This window comes from Petaurus breviceps, unplaced genomic scaffold (genome assembly GCF_028583685.1).
Source record: "Petaurus breviceps papuanus isolate PSGF00001 unplaced genomic scaffold, PetGlider_PUasm1.0 90895, whole genome shotgun sequence".
In the NCBI taxonomy this organism is placed as follows: domain Eukaryota; kingdom Metazoa; phylum Chordata; class Mammalia; order Diprotodontia; family Petauridae; genus Petaurus; species Petaurus breviceps.
The window spans coordinates 28,576,883-28,596,400 of NW_027187372.1; the positions used below are offsets into that span (position 1 = coordinate 28,576,883).

At 42.8% G+C, this 19,518-nt stretch overlaps 1 long non-coding RNA gene across 1 annotated transcript; it reads left to right on the plus strand.

Moving 5' to 3' along the window:
• Nucleotides 1-9,943: 9,943 nt before the first annotated feature.
• LOC138151112 (uncharacterized) lies at nt 9,944-13,910 on the plus strand. Its single transcript, XR_011165744.1, has 3 exons — nt 9,944-10,389; nt 10,673-10,794; nt 10,941-13,910. It is a non-coding gene; the product is annotated as an uncharacterized lncRNA (long non-coding RNA).
• The last annotated feature ends 5,608 nt before the right edge of the window (nt 13,911-19,518 follow it).

Consider the following 19,518-nt stretch of genomic DNA (forward strand, 5'->3'; position numbering starts at 1 on the left):
TTACAGATGAGGAAACTGAGGCAAACAGGGTTAAGTGACTTGCCCAAGGTCGCTCAGCTAGTAAGTGTCTGAAGCCAGATTTGAATGCAGGAAAACGAGTCTTTCTAACTCCAGGCCTGGCACTCTATCCACTGAGTCACCTAGATGCCCTAACCTAGATTTTAGCAAAGCCTTATATATATATAGTCTCCCATGTAATTAAAAAAAAATTTTTTTTAAAGCAATTGGGGTTGAGTAACTTGCTCAAGGTTACATGGCCAGGTGTTTCTGAGTGGGTGCTAAGTGTCTGAGCCCGAATTCGATCCCAGGTCATCCCAAGTCTGGGGCCGGTGCTCTTACTCGCTGTGCTACCTGGCATCCCATGTAATTTTTATTGCAAAAAAGGAGAGATGTGGTCTAGACAACAATACAATTAGGTGAATTTGACACTAAGTTAATGGATGGTTCATAGTTATTAATGATTTGATGTTAGATGATGTTTAATAGCAAGCCCCAGGGATCTGTGCTTGGCACTTAGCTATTTAACATCTTTATTAATGACTTGGATAAGGTCATAGTTGGCATGACTATCAAATTTGCAGATGACACAAAGTTGGGAGAGATTATAAACATGGAATGATAGAGTCATTCAACCCAGCAAGCTGATAAGTGAATTCAATTTTAGGATGCATTTGGAGTTATAGTGTCCAGGACTATGGAGTTGTTAGTTCTAATGTGCTCTGTCTTGACCAGATCACATCTGGTGTATTGTCCTGACACTGCATTTTAGGAAAAACATTTGTAATCTGGGGAGAATTTAGAAAGCAACCAGGATAGTGGAGTTGTCAGTGTTGTGTCTAGTACCTCCTAAAGGGACTAGGATACTTAGCTTGGAGAAGAGTAGAGTCAGGGGAGATGCAGTCATAGCGATCGTGTCCATGACAGACATGTACGTGTAAATTTGCTTTCCACAAATTAGACTTTATGTAAAGAATTTTGAGAGAAATCCACATTCCTCCCAAAAAACTATGTGAATTTTACTGTACAGTACTGTGCTGTGCTCTTTCTGCTCCTGCCCCTTGGCCTCCCATCCCCCTACCAAAATAAAACCCGACCTAAAGAACCCCCTAAGTGAAAACAGAAGAGCAAGGGGCAGAGAGATGGCATTCCTGCAACTGTATTGGAAACTTGGCTTGCAATCTCTCATGCAGAAGATGAGACCCTTGTCCTGTTCTGCCCACATGTCTATCCTGGTGTGTCTGCCTTCCATCCCTCTGCGCTCAGATACCATGTCTGTCCCTGGCCCCCCATGTGTCCTTGAACTGTGGGCATATTTACATTATGTAGAAATTGCTTTACTTAGAAGTCTGTGGAACAGTCTACTTACATAAAGCGAGAACTGTCTGTATTTGAAGGCCTATTGTATAGAAGATGGATCATGCTTGTTCTTGTTGGCTCCAAGGGCAGAACTGGACACAATGGGTGGAAATTTTAAAGAGGAAGATTTAGACTTGATGCAAGTTTGATTGAGTTTAACCCTGATCTCATGGTATGGCCACATCATATGATCTTGCTCAGCACCAAAGCATTTGAGCTTTGGGATAAGGTACGAATTCTTTATTGAATGCTCAACCCAGAGTCAGGAAAACCTAAGTTCAAATCTGGCATTAGACTTTTACTAGTTGTATGACCCTGGGCAAGTCATTTAACCACTTTCTGCTTCAGTTTCCTCCTCTGTAAAACAGGGATAACCATAGCACTTACCTCCCAGGATTATGAGTATAAAATGAGATAACATTTGTAAAACACTTTGCAAACCTTAAAGCATTATATAAATGATGTTTGCTGTTATTGTTATTATCATTATTATTAATCAGTCCCCATGGACTTGGCCTTTGGGATGATGAATAAATCCTTGTTGAAGTAGCAGTCCCTGGCACTATGGCTGGGAGCCTTTTGCATTGTCTGAGTAACTCATCCAACAGAGAATGGATGACCACATGTTGGGTATGTTGTAGAGAAGTACTGACTGGTCTAAATAATATCCTCTGAGGTCCCTTCCAACTCTGACTGTTCTGTGATTCTGTGAGATTACATCTTCATGTTGGCTCCCTGGTGTTCAAAACAGGCCTAATTATCTTATTCCCTAAGCTTCCCCTTCCTTTAACTTCTCTGTTTCTGTTGATGGCACTATTACTCCCTTATTCACCCAGGCAAGAAAGCTGGGCATCATCCATAACTCTTCTCCATCTCTCACCTCCTACATCCAATTGTAAAGTCCTTTCCATTGTGTATCTACAAAATTTCTCAATCTCTTCTGTCCTATTCATGCCCACTTCAACATTCCTAATAAAAAACCTCCATTGCCTCTTTCCTGAACCATCGGAATAACCTGAGCCTCCAGACTCCGGAGTCTTGCTTTTCCGTGCCATTCTTCAAACCACTGGGCGCATCCTTCCAAACAGCGCCAATTAAGAAAGGCATTCTTCTACTCAGAAACCTTCAGTCGTTCCCCATTGTCTACCAAATAAAGTATGGTAGTTGAGATCCCTCACTGGCAGACCCCTACCTGCCTTTCTAGTCTTAATTCTCACTACTACCTTTCCTAGACTCTAAATTATAGTCAAACTGCACTACTGACTATCTCCTATTCACATCATATTGTCTCCTGTTTCTATGCCTCTGTTTAAAGTTTCCCCCAATTCTGGAACAGACCCCTCCCTTTTCTAACTGTTAAAGTTCTTCCCTCTATCAAGACCCAACTCAAAAAGTTCCCATCTTCACAAAGCTTTTCCTACTTCACTCCATCAAATTTGTCATAGTACTTTGTCACAAGTCTCTTTTGTACACATCATATTCTTTCTTGAAGTTATTCATATACTTGTCTTATTCACCCATCCCCTCCCTGCCACCTTCCCACTAAACTGTTGGCTCCTGGGGTGGCTAGGTGGCGCAGTGAATAGAGCACCAGCCCTGGAGTCAGGAGGACCTGAGTTCAAATTCGGCCTCAGACACTTAACACAAAAACTAGCCATGTGACCTTGGGCAAGGCATTTAACCCTAATTGCCCTCCAAAAAGCAAAAAAAAAAAAAAACCAAACAAACAATTGTTGGCTCCTTCAAGGGCAAGGATTTATTAACAAATGTTTCTTGAATTGAGTCTAATTGCATTGTCCCATTCACTTCAAGCCATGGCCCTGTACCTGCTCCTTTCTTAATACAAAATACAATATAATACCTTAATGAAAAAGGGTTCTTTGGGTTGACTTTGGTATTCATTGAAAGGTCAGCTCATTCTGTGGTTAGCCTCCCCAACATTTTTCTTATAGCATCATGTCACTCTTTTGTATTTATTCATTATTAATATTTAAGAGGCAGTGTGTTACATTGTGGCTAGAGTGCCTCAGAGTCAGGAAGACTTGTGTTCAGTGTCCCCTGCCCTTGATAAATACTGGCTATGTGACTCCAGGCAAGTCACAACCTCTCAGTGCATTAGGCAACTCTACTACAAACTACAGAGAAGTTGCTGACCTGAATTGATACAGGGTTTCCTTGCATGGGAGTTCCTTCTGCTAATGAAATCATAGATCTGTTTCCTACCCCTATCCCAACTTGTACTTACTCCCTTCTCTTTGTACCGTGTTTCCCCGATAATAAGACCTATCCCGAAAATAAGCCCTCCCCTTACTGTGTAAGATTCCTCTAAAATAAGCTCTCCCCCGAAAATAAGCCCTATTGAGATTGCTACTGTAGTGAAGGTGATCCCCTGCGCTACACGCTACATTACGGTACCCTCTGTATGCACCGTTCCCCCCCCCCCCCGTGAAACGCATGCCGCGCTCCAAGCTGCATCCAATCAGAGCTGCAGCAGTGAGCGCGTCATCCTGTTCTTCCCCAGTGATTTGCTTATTGAATAAAGGTACATATTTTTTTGTTCACATTTACCTGTTTATAAAATTGCTGTCAATGTTCATTAAAATAAGCCCTCCCCTGAAAATAAGCCCTCTGGTGTTTTTCTGTCCAAAATAAATAATAAGACAGTGTCTTATTATCGGGGAAACACGGTATGTCAAAATTTGAATTTGTGGAGGAGCACCTTATGCAGCCACATCCCTTTTTATAGACACTTTTCTACCTTATGAGAATAATTAGTGTCTGACTCATTAGAATTATGTTCTTTTAGCCTTGAGTAGATTTCAGATTTCAGACAGTGAGATCCTACACTGTTCTTTGGCTGAATTCTTTGACATTTGCTCTCCCAAACTCTTGGTTGCACCTCAGAGCATAGGAATGTTCTGTTTCTTCTGTATGAAAAATTCCTAACATGGTTCTCATTTCAATTTCTGAAACCAGTTCCTCTTTGTGGGTCGGATTCATTTCCAGGAAAGTAGTTGCTTTTGTGTTTTCTTCTGTCTTCTAAAAGATAAAGCTTCTCAATGAGATGAGGCAGGGCAGGGCAAGTTTTTATCAGCTGCCCTGCTTTTAGGCATGGGAGCCCCAGCAGGTGTGTGGATAGCTGCAGGCCTTCACAGTTGTAGCTTGATTCTGTGCCAGAACATCATTCATTTCCCCCTTTTGGCCAGGAAGTTTGTAATATGTCCCTGCCACAATGATCCTTCTGTGTTCTTTGTTTTGATTCTCACCCAAATGTTCTTCACTATGTCTGCAGCCCCTTGCCCTCTCTCTTGACAAGTCACTGAGCATTTATTTAGTACTTACTGTGTGCCCACATTATGGTAAGCATGGGGACACAAGGAAAGGCAAAAGCTCATGCTTTCTCCATACAGCAGACTATCTCCATTGTGGAGATTGTATACCTTTGATCCTATTTCTTTCTTTTAAGATTGTTAGGTTGTCCAATGACCACCTGTCCTCACTCTCCTCCCCACGCCATGTTCCCTCCCCAGATAGTCATCTCTGTGAAAAGGAACCAGAGGCACAGCTGAGCTGGTCAGAGAAGTCCTACCAGACAGAAATTCATCTTTTAGCTCTCATTTTGGCTTGATTTGCACTCACTGGTTTATGTTGGGGGTGGGGTTACTACTAGACTAACCAAACGGTATTTATTAAGTGCTTATGTGTAGGCACCATCCTGGGTCCCTGGGATACAAACACAAAACCATATTAGTCCCTGACCCCCTCAAAGAACTTCTGTTCTCCTGGGGGATACAACATGAGAGGCATTGTGCCCCACTGGCAAGAACACTGGATGTGGGGTCAGAGGACCCTGGTTCAAATCTTTTCTCCATTGTTTACAACCTGGGTGACCTTTGACAAATGACAAAACCTTTCTGGGCTTTGGGGCTATGGACTATTCAAATTATTCTTCTTTATCCCGATTATTATTATTCAAAATTTGAACACAGGCTTCTGAATTGAATCTAGCACTCTTTCCATCCATTACACCAAACTTCCTTTCACGTTGTCTCCTTTGAAATATTGGGCACCTTCACTTCTTTTCTTCTTCCTATGTGAGAAATTCCTACAGGTCTTGAGGAATAGAATTTTCTGTCATTAGAAATACATCTATAAGAAAATCACATTAGGAAGTGTCAAATGTGCCCCAAGGATGCGATACTCCAGGCGGCTGTCTAGCTTGCTTTCCCCGAAGGCCAGCTCTGCCCCAGTTCTTGGTTGGAGAGGAGTTTAAGGAGACTCATGATCAGGGCATGAGGGCAGAGCAGGCTTTGTGGAGGGAATGTGCACTGGAAGGCAGGAAGGCAGATTCTCATTTGAGATTTTGGGGGAACTTCAACTAGGGAGTGCCAGGATCCTGATAACTTCTGATGTGCTCTGAGCATGCCTGACATAACTGGGAAGAACCCAGAAGGCATTGTCAAGGACACAGCTGTCACTGACCTTGTGATATAGACACTGTCTTCCCCACCTCCTCCTGGATACTATTCCCTCCCTTGGCATCTGTGACACTGCTCTCTCCTGGTCCCCCTAGACTGCTCCTGCTCAATCTCTCTTGCTGCATCATCCTCCCTCTCCTGCCCCCAACCATAGGTGTCTCCCAATGTTCTGGATCATCTTCTCTTCTCACACTATACCCTCTTTCTCATCTGACCCCTTGGTTTCATTTCCATAGGGGAGGAAGGAAATAATATTAAGTCATAGCAACCTGGAAAGTAGGTGCTATTATTATATCTATTTTTCAGTTTGGGAAACTGAGGCAAACAGAGGTTAAGTGACTCGCCCAGGAATACAGAGTTTGTAAGTGTCTAAGGCCAGACTTGAATTCAGGTCTTTCTGACTCTGGTCCTGTCCCCTTTCCTGTACTACCTACCTGCTCTTAATGTACTAAACCCTAGTCTTTCTACTGAGATCCAGTCCTGTCAACAACCATCCCCCACCTTAGGGACACACACATACACACACACACACACACACAATATAAGGTAAACCAGTGTGCAGGGGAAGCTCCCTGGGGAGCCAGACTCCCCAGAGCTGGGCTTCTCTGGCAGAAGGCACCTGTATCTTCTCTCTTCCCAAATGCCACAGCATCACGGGCCAGCCCGACATTAACCCAACGATTCAAGTGTCCTTCCTTTTACCTACTGCCTATGGTCCAACTCAGCTACAGTGAGATCAGTGTCTTTGTCATCACTTAGGAGCAAGACCTGGTTCCCACCTGCATCACCTTGTGGAGTTTATTTGTCTGTGGACATGTTACCTCTTCCCCAAGTAGAAGAACAGGGCCTATGTAACCTTATTCTTGGGTCCTTAGTGCCTAGCTTACTGTCTTGTACATTCGGTGCTTGATAAATATTTGATGGATTGAACTGGAGAATGCAGGAAATTTCTTCCCAAAGGCTCCAGATTAGAAGAGGGAGGACTATGAAAGCTTGTTCTTGTGTCTCCAGTACCTGGCTTAGTGTCTTGTGAACTATGTGCTTCATTAGTATTTGTTGAATTGGAGAGTGTAGGGGCATTTCCTCCCAAGGGCTTGAGGTGGTGGAGAGAAGGGACTCTAATTAGGCTTGTCTAATGATAGTTGAATTTTGGGGTCTCTGGGCTTGACAGAATCTTGAGAGGTCAACTATTTCATCTACTTAACTCTAGGAAAAATAGCACTGGATCCATTGCAGGCAGATACCCAAGTCTTCCAAAGGAGAATGCCTTATTTTTCCAGATTAATGTTTTGTGCTTCTTTTGTTCTATGATTTCCCCCTGATGACAAAGGCCAAAGGGTTTATGGTTAAGGGGAAGGCCAAAGGTCAGACATTTAGCTCCCAAACTCCAGCCTCATGGATCCAGGACCTAGCAAGGCACAGGGAGAAACCAATGGGAGGCACCATCTGGTCCTCAGTCTGGGCTGGGGAACAGCCATGTGGCAGGGGAATGGGGAAGGCCAATCACGAATTTAAAAATACCACGTTGCCAGGGCTGTGGGCACTGGCACCAGGCTGGCCCTCACCAGCCAGCAGAGATAGATGATGGAACATTCAGGAACTCAGAGTTCCTGGTGGGAGCTCACCCCATGCTCCCAAACTGAGGAGAAAAAAGAGCTCAGTACACTTCGCTATCAGTCACACACTCTATGGAAGAACCATAGTGCAGGGGTCAAGAGCTCTAACCCCCTGCCTCTATTATCCTAATTTCTTCAATATGAGCCTTTTGGTTTTCCAAACAGGCTGATTTGTGGTTCAGAAATATAAGGGGATTCTCTGGGAGAGTTTGTAGTGGGGTGAGAAGTTTGGCACATTTTGTGGCAGTATTGTTACAGATTAGTTCTTTGGAAAGAGAACCAAATTTGAGTCAAACAACCACAGGGTCTCTGTGTAGGATGGGACTCCAGGGGCCATCTAGTAGCATCCGTAACTGAACAAGAGTACAAACATATTTGAGAAATGGTGACCCAGCTTTTGCTTGAAGGCTCTGAGTGAAGGGCAGCCCACCACCCCTAAGTGCAGTCCATGTTACTTTTTTTGAAGCTGATTGCCCATAAGTCTTTCTTGACTGTTAAAATCTCTTCACAACTCTCCGCTACAGCTCCTAATACTGCTCTCTGGAGCTGGGAAAAAACAAGGATGATACCTCTTCTGCATTGCCATCCTCTGGATACTTGAAGATAGCTAGCATGGTCCTCCTAAGGCTTCTCTTTTCCAGACCAAACGTTCGCAGTTTCTTCAACTGTATGGGGTGCTAAGGGAGGACTAGCCCCTCTGGTGTGAGGATTTGTTGAGCCCTTTTCAGGGCCACTCATTCACCTTTGGTGTCCACCTGTCACTTCAGTCTCACTTGTGGCTCCAAAAAGCAGGCCACCCCCTGGCAAAAATCAAAACCCCCCAAACATCTCTGTAGATGGGCTAGATCAGGTTGAGCGTAACCGACAGGCCTCAAACCCATCAGGGAGATAGTCTACCCCGAGCATGTGAAAACTTCCCCCTGTGGAGCAGGTGGATGAGAACAGTTTGTTCCAAAGGCCAGGAAGGTGGCTAAAGCAGGCCCTGAGGAGAGCTTAGGCCCCAAGGCTGCAGGTTCCCCACCCCTGGCTTAGAGCTTGATCAGACCTGGAAGACTTAACTAAGACACAACTAAACAACACTGAAAAAAACCTATTTACATTTAAATGAATTCATTTCAGTATATAAAATATCAATATCTTTTTTCAGTTGCTCCTTTGAAATCCTCATTAGGATTCTTTGTCCCTCCATTCTTATTGACTTATCCTCTCATATGATCATAATTTATTAGAATTCTATGTACTTAGTCCTTTTTTAAAAATTATTTTATAAAGGTCTTTCTAGGTTTCTTTGTATTTTTTTACTTGTCAGTCTTAATTGCATTATATTATATTATATTAATGCATCATAGCTTACTTTACATAAAAATGTTTTATTGATTTTCATTAAAAAATTCCTTTGTCACTTTTTTTTTTCCGACTCCCCTGCTCCTGTGGAACCCTCCCTTATGAAAAAAAGGTTGTTGTTCAGTCGTGTCTGACCCTTTGTGACCCCATCTGGGGTTTTCTTAGCAAAAATACTGGAGTGGTTTGCCATTTACTTCTCTGGCTCATTTTATAGATGAGGAAACTGAGGCAAACAGGGTTATGTGGCTTGCCCAAGGTCACACAGCTAATAATTATCTGGAACTGGATTTGAACTCAGGGCTTCCTCTCTCCAGGACCAAAGCTCTATCCATTGTGCCATTTAACTACCCCAGAACAAGATTAAATGTACTATAATTGGGAAAAATTTACAAAATAGATAAAAATACTAAAGAATGCAGATAATGTATGTTCATATGTGGTCTTTTAAGGCAGTAAGCAGCCTAGAGGGATCCTTGTATACAATTTATTTTTGTTTATTCCTATTTCTATTTGAGTTTGACACCATGGATCTAGTATGATGCCTTCATTTTCCAGATAAAGGCAAAGTAGATGAAAGAGAGGAGTCAGGAAGATCTGAGTTCAAATCCAGTCTCAAATACTTACCAGCTTATATGACCTTGGGCAAATCACTACCTCAGTTTCGTTAAATGTAAAGTAGAAACAGTAGTAGCACCTCCCTCCCAGGGTTGTTGTGAGGATATAATGAGATAATATTTATGAAGTTCTTTGCAAACCTTAAAGTGTTCTATACGTGTGCTATTATAGACTTGCCCAAGGTCACACAATCATAGATCCAGAAGCCATCTAGCCCCACCCTCTTGTTTTACTACTAAAACAAGTAGGACCCAGGGAGGTTGTTACTTGCCCAAGGTCACCCATGGAATAAACATCAGAGACAGGATTTGAACTCTGCTCCTCTGATTTCCGAGCTGGCCACCACTTATCATTGGACTCCATCACCTGAATCCTAGGACTTAGAATTAGAAGACTCTTCAGAAGTCATGCAGACCAACCCCCTTGTGTTCTAGAAGAGGAAACAGGGCTGTAGAGGGTGAAAAACCAGTGAAAGGTGATTGAATTAATAAGCAATGAAGCTGAGTGGAGGGCAAGGGATTCAAGTGGTCAGTGTCAGGCCTAGGGCTGGAAAGACTTAGGGGAGGAATTGAGGGGATGTGACCTCCCTCTCCCACGGCAGGTGAATAGACCCAGGTAGACCTAGCTGTTTAGGAAGCATCCGGAAGGACCCTGGACTAACCCAGGGCTTTAAAGAGAAGCTCTCTTCCCCTGCCTGACTCCTTCTCCCCAAAGCTATCTGTTTTCAGAACAGGCCACAAGCTGCTACGGAGCCCTGCACATGTTAGGATCCAGCATTCAAGGAGGGGAATTCAGGCTAGCAGAGATGGAAGAGAATTACAGGCATTAAGATCCAGGAGCTGGAACACACTGTCCCCCCCAGCCTGCTCACTATGCCAGGAATGCAGCAGATGCGACTGCCTGGACCAGAATGAAACATTTGGTTTATTGTCTCACACCAACTCACTGGAGAGGGACTCTCACCGGAAGCCCAGGCACTGGTAAAGAAAAGGGAGGTGGGGGGGGGAAGGAGGAGGAAGAGGCTGGGAATGAGGGAAGGGTCTGAGACCTTCTAAGAGCCTTCAAGCAGGTGGTGATAGAGTGAGAGGCTGTCAGGCCTGCCAAAGACCTTAGAGGTCAGCAGGTCCATTGGCCAAGCTGTGCAGAAGAGGAAATTGAGGTCTGAAGAGGGGAAGTGTATACCAGTATGAGTTAGGGGAAGAGCTTGGGATGGGGACTTGGGACTCTTGAATTATTTAACCTTTGTCTGCTTTAATCTGCCAGAGAACAAAATGGCAAACCACCCCAGTATCTTTGCCAAGAAAACCCCATGGACAGTATTGGGGTACTGCCATCCAGGGGGTTGCAAAGGGTTGGACATGATTGAACAACAATTTATTTCAAAGGTATAGCAAGAACAAATATACCAACATTTCCTCCAACATCCCTGGGGCATACTCTCCCTTGCACCACCTCAGTCTCTTGGGGAGTCGGCTAGAAACAACTCATTTCCTACATAGCTAACAGTCCCTTCCACCAACTTCTTGTCCAGGTGAAGCATGGCAACTAGAAGAGCCTGTGTCTCAGCTCCTTCTGGGATGGGATCCTGAAGGTTGCTTCTTGGGGCATTGCTGCTGGGATGGCTTCAAAATGTGGACTCTGGAATTATGAGATACGGAAGAAGGGCGTCAAAGCTGCACCGGGTGTATATCTCAACTCCAGAACAATAAGATACTAAGGGACCCTATTATCTTTCTCAATCACAAGGTTTTAGGGGGGCAGCTAGGTGGCGCAGTGAATAGAGCACTGGCTCTGGAGTCAGGAGGACCTGAGTTCAAATCTGACCTCAGACACTTGACACAATTACTAGCTGTGTGACTTTGGGCAAGTCACTTAACTCTATTTGCCCTCCAACAAAAAAAAAAGCAAAAAAACACAAAAGGTTGTAGGTTCCATTCCCTTGACTGGACACCAAGCTTCCCCAAGAGGACTGGGGTAAAGAGACAGGCTTTTGTGAATGTCTCCATGATCACTATATATTTTTTTCCTGCTAAAATTAATTAATTTTAGCATGCATTAAAAAAAAATTGAGTTTCAAATTCTCTCCCTTTCTTCAGCTCCTCCCCCACCCTCTGAGAAGGTAAGCAATATGGTCTCAATTATACATATGAAATCATGCAAAACATATTTCCATATTAGCCATGCTGCAAAAAAGTAAGAAAAATCAAGAAAGTGAAAAAATTCTGTTTCAATCTGCGCTCAGAGTTAATCAGCTCTCTCTCTGGAGGCAGATGACGTTTTCCATCATGCGTGCTTTGGAATTGTCTCGGATCGTTGTATTGATCAGAGTGGCTAAGTCTTTCCCAATTAATCATTGTTAAAATATTGCTGTTATGGTGTACTGTTCACTACAGTCACTGTCAAAGTGCCTGCTATTTAACACGTGCTTAGCCAAATGGAACCGGTTTACAGAGTGTCTAGAAATGCTCCTGTCTCTCCAAGGCACTTCAATTACACGTCCTCACAATTTTCCTGGAAGTAGCTCCTTAACATCTGCTCCACGGAAAGACACCATCTTCTTTCCTAGCTCCCTCCGTGTGGAGATGCCATCTGAGGTGCTCGGGACATGAACCAGACCCCATTACACTCTATGCTACGTATGTATACGAGGGATGCAAAGGTAAAATAAAAAAACAGCCCCTCTTCTCAAGGGGCTTACATTTTACTGGTGATGGAACATTTATACAGACTGGAAGAAAGGACATAATTTGATCAAGGAATTAGAGTTCAGAGAAGGCTTCTGACAGCTTTGAAGAAAGAGCCCAAGAATTCTAATTGGTGGAAGTAAGGAGGAAATATATTTCAGGCAGGTCAGGCAGCCTGTATGGAGATTCTAACATTCTAGGATTTTAGGGCTTCCAGGTGACTCATTAGATAAAGGCCTGGAGTCAAAAAGACTCATCTTCCTGAGTTCAAATCCAGCCTCAGATACCTACCAACTATTTGACCCTGGCAAGTCACTTAACCCTATTGGCCTCAGCTTCCTCATCTGTAAAATGATCTGGAGAAGGAAATGGCAAACCACCCCAGTATCTTTGCCAAGAAAACCCCCAGTGAGGTCACGAAGAGTCAGATGTGACTGTAAACAACTGTGTAGCAACAACAAAACCTATTTTAGGATTCTGTGATTCAGACAAATATGTGAAAGGATGAAGAGATGGCTATACAACTATCCTTTCAATTCGATGTTCACTGCTAGACTTGTAAATCAAACTGGAGAGAAAGGAGAGTGAGGATGGTGAGAGGCCAGTAAGCCATGACAAGGAGGTGGATTAAGCTGGAGAAGGGGACACTAAGGGGTCCCACTAAGGCTATTCTCAGCTATTTGAAGAGCTGCCAGAAGAGACTAGTTTTCTTCTGATTAGACCTAGAGGACAGTAATAGGAGGCATGGTGGGAACGGACTCCTTAAGGGCAGGGACTGTGTTTCCCCAGTGCATAACATAATACATCATAGGCACTTAATAAGTGCTTACTGACTGACAATGAATGGTAGTTGCAGTTGCACACTTTGATATCAGTATAACTGTTGGGGAAGCTACAAATTTGACTTAATTGCTAGCAGAAAAATTAAACGTGTTGTTAACCTCTCCCATTTACATTCAGTCTTGTTGGGTGAAACTCCTGGGGTGATTTTCATGGATCTGGGACATGTTAGGACCTGAAAGCATTTTCTCATCTTAGCTCAAAGAATAGACTGAATCCAAAGAATGGCAGCTTAGGTAAAAGAAAAGCAACTTTAAAAAAAAACAGACTTAATAACTAAGGGCTTCTCTAACTTGATAGTTATGAGTCTGAATCACAAAGAGCAGAGATAGCCCTTGGAACTATGAGCAGAAAGAGCTGAAACACCCTTCTCTAGAGAAAACAGGTCACATAATAACTGCAGTTCAGTGGAGAACCAGAAAGTAGATGAAGTGAGGACCTAATGGAAAATGACTCATCAGAGATACCAATATATAGCAGTACAGCAGTGACTACGGATTAGGATGGTTTGCAGCAAAGACTAGCAGTCTGCAACAGTAGCTAGGAGCCTTATGGCATCATCAGACCAACAGAAGACACCAGTAATTCTTCTGAGAAGCAAGCAGTGAGCATCAGAGCAAGAGAGGTTTCAGTAGGGATGCAGTCCTAGGAGCATGAACTGTCCTATGTTCATTGGTCACAGGTTCTTGTACATGTATATACAATATGTATGTACACAAACATATCCTATATCGTCTTAGTTATATATCTTACCAAACCATATGTCCTTTCCATATGTCATTATGGATATTACATGGCCATGAATACTCCCTTTTCCAACAGATATATAGGGTTCTATGGGAGAGTGTGCCTCTGTGACAGGGAGTTTTCCTTGTTTAATGGTTGTGCTATTCATTAAATGACTTTTGCTTTCAACTTTTGCTTTCAGTTCATTCTCTGGTTGATCTGGTGAAAAGAAACATCAACAGGGGCTTGTGAGCTGTGGTTTGAGAGGCTGTTGAGCCAAAGCATACCTTGAACCTGGGTAGTTGTCAGGGTGCCTGAGCTGTATAAGGAAATACTTATTGAGCTGTCCAGATGTAGAATGGGCTTTCTCAGGAGGTAGAATTCTTGAACATTAGATGTTTTCAAGAGAAACATGGATAACTACTTGTCAAGGATTTTATAGAGGGAAAATCTGTTCATGTACAGAATGGATTAGATACTCTTTAAGATCCTTTATAACCCTGAGATTCTGTAATTTGAGGTTAAGGGGAACTCAGATTAATCAATTGAGGAGAAGGCTAAGCCAGGGCATATGGTTAGAAAAGCATTTTGTCTGACTAAGGGATGGGACTTGATAACCTCTCAAAGTCTCTCCCAGCCTGGGCATTCTGGGAGTTCATTTCTACTCCAGCCCCAGCCATTGTCAGCTATTGGCATTGGGTTTCTTGTATTTCATGAATCTCATTTCTTTGCCTCTTGTGAGTTATAAATAATCCCTGGGACATCTGCTGTGTGAAACCCCAATAGTGAGACAATGGGCAGAGTGTTCCTGAGTCCCAGCCTTACCTAATTATCAGGTAGAAGAGAGCCGCTTCCCTTGCCAAACAGTCCTTTCCACCTGTCTCCTGTAGGATTCTTGTTTTCCTTTATTTTGGCTCTTACCCCATCCTCTTCTATCCCTAACCCACCCACAGAACCCCCAAAATGGTATGTTGATTCAGTCTTCCTGCAGCTAAACAAGTCAAGAGCTGCTAGTTTAAAGAAATTGTATATACGGCAGCTAGGTGGCAAAGTGAATAGAGCACAGGCCCTGGAGACAGGAGGACTTGAGTTCAAATCCGGCCTCAGACACTTAACACAAAAACTAGCCATGTGACCTTGGGCAAGTCAGTTAACCCCAATTGCCCCTCCAAAAAGCAAAAAAAAAAAAAAAAAAGGAAATTGTAAAGAAACAATTTGTTCTCCCTGACCATCCTGGGCAGACAAAGAACAGCCAGGGTCCAGCTGGAGGCAGCCTGGGATGTGGATGGAAAACTAGATTCAGGTGGAGGCAGAGTCAGGACACAAGGTTCCTAGACCCATCTCCTTTTCCCCAAGGCTGGGCAAGGGTGTGTCCACCTATCAGTGGAAGCAGAGGAAATGACTCTTGTAGCAGGATAGAATTAAGCAGGAGAAGCTTCTAACCTGTGCTTAAAAAATAAAAGACTAATGGAGGCAGGGTGCTAAAATAGGACTCCTGAATTTGGAGTCAAAAGACCTGGGTTTGAATGCCCAATCTTATGCTTATCATCTATAGGACCACAAGCTAAGTCACTAAAGAACATCAGTCTCTTCTTGTGAGATGGGATTAACAATATTCCCACTGTCTGTCTTTCAGAGGAAAGTGCTTTGTAAACCATAAGGCACAAGAGAAATGTCAGCTGTGGTTGTATCCCTCTGCCCAAGTCTTCTTCTCATGCTTCAGAGTGACTTGGGATTATTTGGAAAGAGCACTGGCTCCTGAATCAAAGTACTTGGGTTTGAGTCTTGCTACCTGTGTGGCCTTGGGCAAGTCATTCAATTTAATTTCTCTGCGTCTTAGCTTTTTCATCAGTAAAATGAGGGAGTTGGAACAAGTGACTTCCAAGGTTCCCTCCAACCCTAGACCTACTATCCTATGACCTCCTATCTTGGTGACCTTATCAGCTCCCATGGGTTCAGATATCATCTCTATGCTCATGAATCCCATATCTGTTTACCCAGCCCTAACCTTCCTCCAGACTTCCAATCTCTTATCACCAACTTCCTATTGGACATCTCCAACTGGATGTTTCATAGATTACTTAAACTCAACATTTCCAAAACAGGACTCATCACTCTCCCTAAACTCTCACCTCTTCCAAAATTTTGGTTATTGTTGAGGACCCCATGATCCTCCCACTCACCCAGCCTTGCAATCTAGACATCATCCTCAATCTGTTGCAAAGTCCTGTCTAATCAACCTTCACAACATCCTCTTGTATACATTCCCTTTTTCCTCTGACATAACCACTCTGTTTTTTTTTCCCTTTTCACTTCATGCCTTGACTGTTGCAATGATAGCTTTCTGGTTGGTCTCCCTGCCTCAAGTGTCCAGTTCATCTTCATCCAACTGCCAAAGTGATCTTCTTTTTTTTCTTCAGTAGTTTATTGTATGTTTAGTCAAAACACATTCAAAATGGAAACTCAAAGAATATTTTCCACTAGAAACAATTAATTAGCTTCTATGAGCATATAATGTTTAATACATTACAGCAATAAAGATGGTAATCCACTGTCCTCTATACCTAACTCAACCCCAAATGGTAAAGCCAGTTTTGTTGAAATGGGGTCAGAATGATAGAAAACTACCATCAACAAAGCAGTTAACAGTAATGGTAGATGAGTCTGCTTTTGTCGAAAATAGGGGGACAAGAATGTTAAAGTCCACAGTACAGGACTGACCCTGTCAGTCCCCGACTCAGTAAACTATAGTAGCTCCTTATTATCTGTAAGATCAAATATAAAACTTTTTAAAAAAGACCTTCAAACCCTGGTCACTTCCTATGTGTAATGCCATGAACAGAAGCTTTCCAGAAGAACGCTACTGTGAATAGCTTTTAAGGTTTTGATTACACAGTATAGTGATCACTCTATTTATTTCGTGACAAAAGCAAAACATCCACAGAAAATCAAGGTATAGCATTCACAATATTACAACTTATCACAGAAAATCACAACATAATATTCACAGCATAGTCTCAAGGTAAAATAGTCACTCTTAAGTTAACTCAATCAGTCACTTATCAGTAACAATATCTCAAAGTACAATAGCCAAAGTTTTTCTTCCACTCTTGGGGCAATCAGTCACTTATTCAGCAATCAATTACTAAGTGTCATACACAAAACCCTACTTGTTCATCAGTCAGTTACTAGTATCATACACAAAACCCTCCATCCCTTAGGTCACTAGTAAACTATAATTCCATAATTACTCAGTACCCAAGGAGAGGTCTTTTCATCTTGACTTGGGGTCTATTCTCAGATTCCCTGGATCCCCTTCCATGGTCCCAGATTCTACCTGGATTCACCAGACTGTTACCTGGGTTCAATGGCAGACAGCTCCCAGTTCCTTGTCCAGCTCTCTGGGTAGATCCTGCTCCATACTGAAGTTCACAGGGTCTGGTCCATGTCAGATCCTTCCCCATTTCTGCTCCAGGGAATTCAAGGCTCAACCAAGCCACAAACAAAGTCTCAGCATCCCAGTCATGCTTCCTCAGTCACTTGGGCTCCTGGCTCTGGGCTCCCAGATGGTGTCATCTCGAGACTCTTTTCAGTGACTTTCTTCCATTCCTGAAATGACCTCCCTCCTCTTCTTTGCCTCCTGGCTTCCATACTACTTAGTGCCTTCTCTGTGAGGTTACCTCCAGTTTCCTCTGTACATAGTTGTTTGTACCCCTCCTCCCCCATTAGAATGTGAGCTTTTTGAGGGCAGGGACTGTTTTTTTGCCTCTTCCCCCATTTTGTACATCTACATCCAGTACTTAGCACAGTGCTTGGTATATGGTAAATATATATATGTAAATATATATATGTAATTTTTTTTTTTTGCTTTCTGGAGGGGGAAGGTAGGGCAATTGGGTTTAAGTGACTTGCCCAAGGTCACATAGCTAGTTTTTTGTGTTAAGTGTTTGTGGCCGTATTTGAACTCAGGTCCTCCTGACTTGAGGGCCTGTGCTCTATTCATTGTGCCACCTAGCCACCCCAATGGTAAATATTTAAATGTTTCTTGACTTATTGACTTTACTGTGGATAGCCTAGCACTGGGAGGGGAAGTTTGGGGGAAAGAACAGACCTTTTTCTCGTGTCATTCTTCAGTCCTTTAATAGGTAGGTATGGGTTGATGGTGTTATTGTCTTCATTTCTGAAGTGCCCGTAGAGCTAATAAACTTCCTTGACCCCTTCCTTCTCTGCAATAGCTCAGTCCTACCATCTCTTTCTCCGTTTGCTGGTTGACTCTGGGCTACCAAGTTTTGTTTTTTTTTTTTCATACTCAACTCCATATGAACACATTTCTTCCTCTCTGCTTACAGACCCTTGAAGTCTCTATCTGGTCTGAAAAAGGTCCTCCTTTTCATACAGATTCTTCAGGGAATGACGGAGTCTCTCTTGAAATGATTTTGTTTGATTCAAGGTTTATAGATTCTTTTCACACTCAGTTCTGGTTGATTTATTCAATTAAAAATATTATTGCCTAACAAGGGACCTGAACTGAGTGACTTCTTTTAATTACTTCTAAGTGGGGTAGGAAAAAAATCAATTGAGCCCCACCTTTTTGTTGTTGTTCAGTCATGGCTGACTCTTCATGACCCCATTTTGGGGTTTTCTTGGCAAAGATATTGGAGTGGTTTGCCATCTCCTTCTCCAGCCCATCTTACAGAGGAGGAAGCTGAAGCAGGGTGAAGTGACTTGCCCAAGGTCACACAGCTAGCAAGTCCAGATTTAGACTCCTGAAGACTCCAGATCTGGCACTCTATCCACTTTAATATCCAGCTTCCTTGGAGCCCCACCCGTACAACAATGTTTTTCTAGAGGTAGCTAGGTGTCAAAGTAGATAGAGCCTCCAACCTGGAGTCAGGAATATCTGAATTCAAGCCAGTCTTCAGATGCTTACTAGCTCTGTGACCCTGGACAAATCACTCTCAGATTCCTCATCTGTATAATGTAAATAATAATAATTATTATACCACCTGTCTCCCAGTGTTGCTGTATCAAATGAGAAAAATATTTGTAAAGTGCTTTGTAAACCTTAAAGCACTACATAAATATTACCTGTGATTATCACCACCATCCCCTCCCTCTATTATAAATGGCCCCAGGCTAGGGCCTGCCTCTTGTTTCATCTTTGTGCTCCCAGAACCTAATGCAAGTGCCTTATAATTCTGTAGTAGGAATTTAGTAAATTCTCACCATGGTACAACAAATTGACCTTCAGTAAGTTCTTTTCCTTTTTATTGGTCTTCAGTTCTACATCAGTAGAGTGGGAGAGGGGGTTGAACCAGATGACTGGCTACTAGATAGTTCCTAAGGAATAAATCATTTCATCTTCTTGCCTCTGTGTCTTTGCCAAAGCTGTATTCCATTTCTGAAACGCTCTTCCTTATTTTTGCCTTTCGAATCCCTTAGCTTGCTTTAAGGCTCAGTTCAGTTAACTCTCTCCTATGTGATCCCCCAAATTACTTTCTATTTATTTTTATATTATTCACACATAGTGCATGTTTTGTAGACTCCCAGCAGAAAGCAAGGTTCTACTCAAAGTTTCAAAAATGAAGGTTAAAAATTGTTTTTATGTGTAACTGGAGAAAAATAAAATGCTAAGTAAAAATTTAAAGATTTAAAAAAGAGTGATGCGGAGAAAAAGAAAGTAAGCTTCTAGAGGGCAGCTTGTTGTTTCATTTTTGCCTTTGTATCCCCCAATCCTGGCATCGAGCCTTAGACATAGTAAATATTGAATGAATTATTGTTAAGTCTAATTCATTGGGCTAGATCAGGCCTTGAGGCTGCAGGTTCCCCACTTCTGGATCATCTGTAGAATCCCTTGCA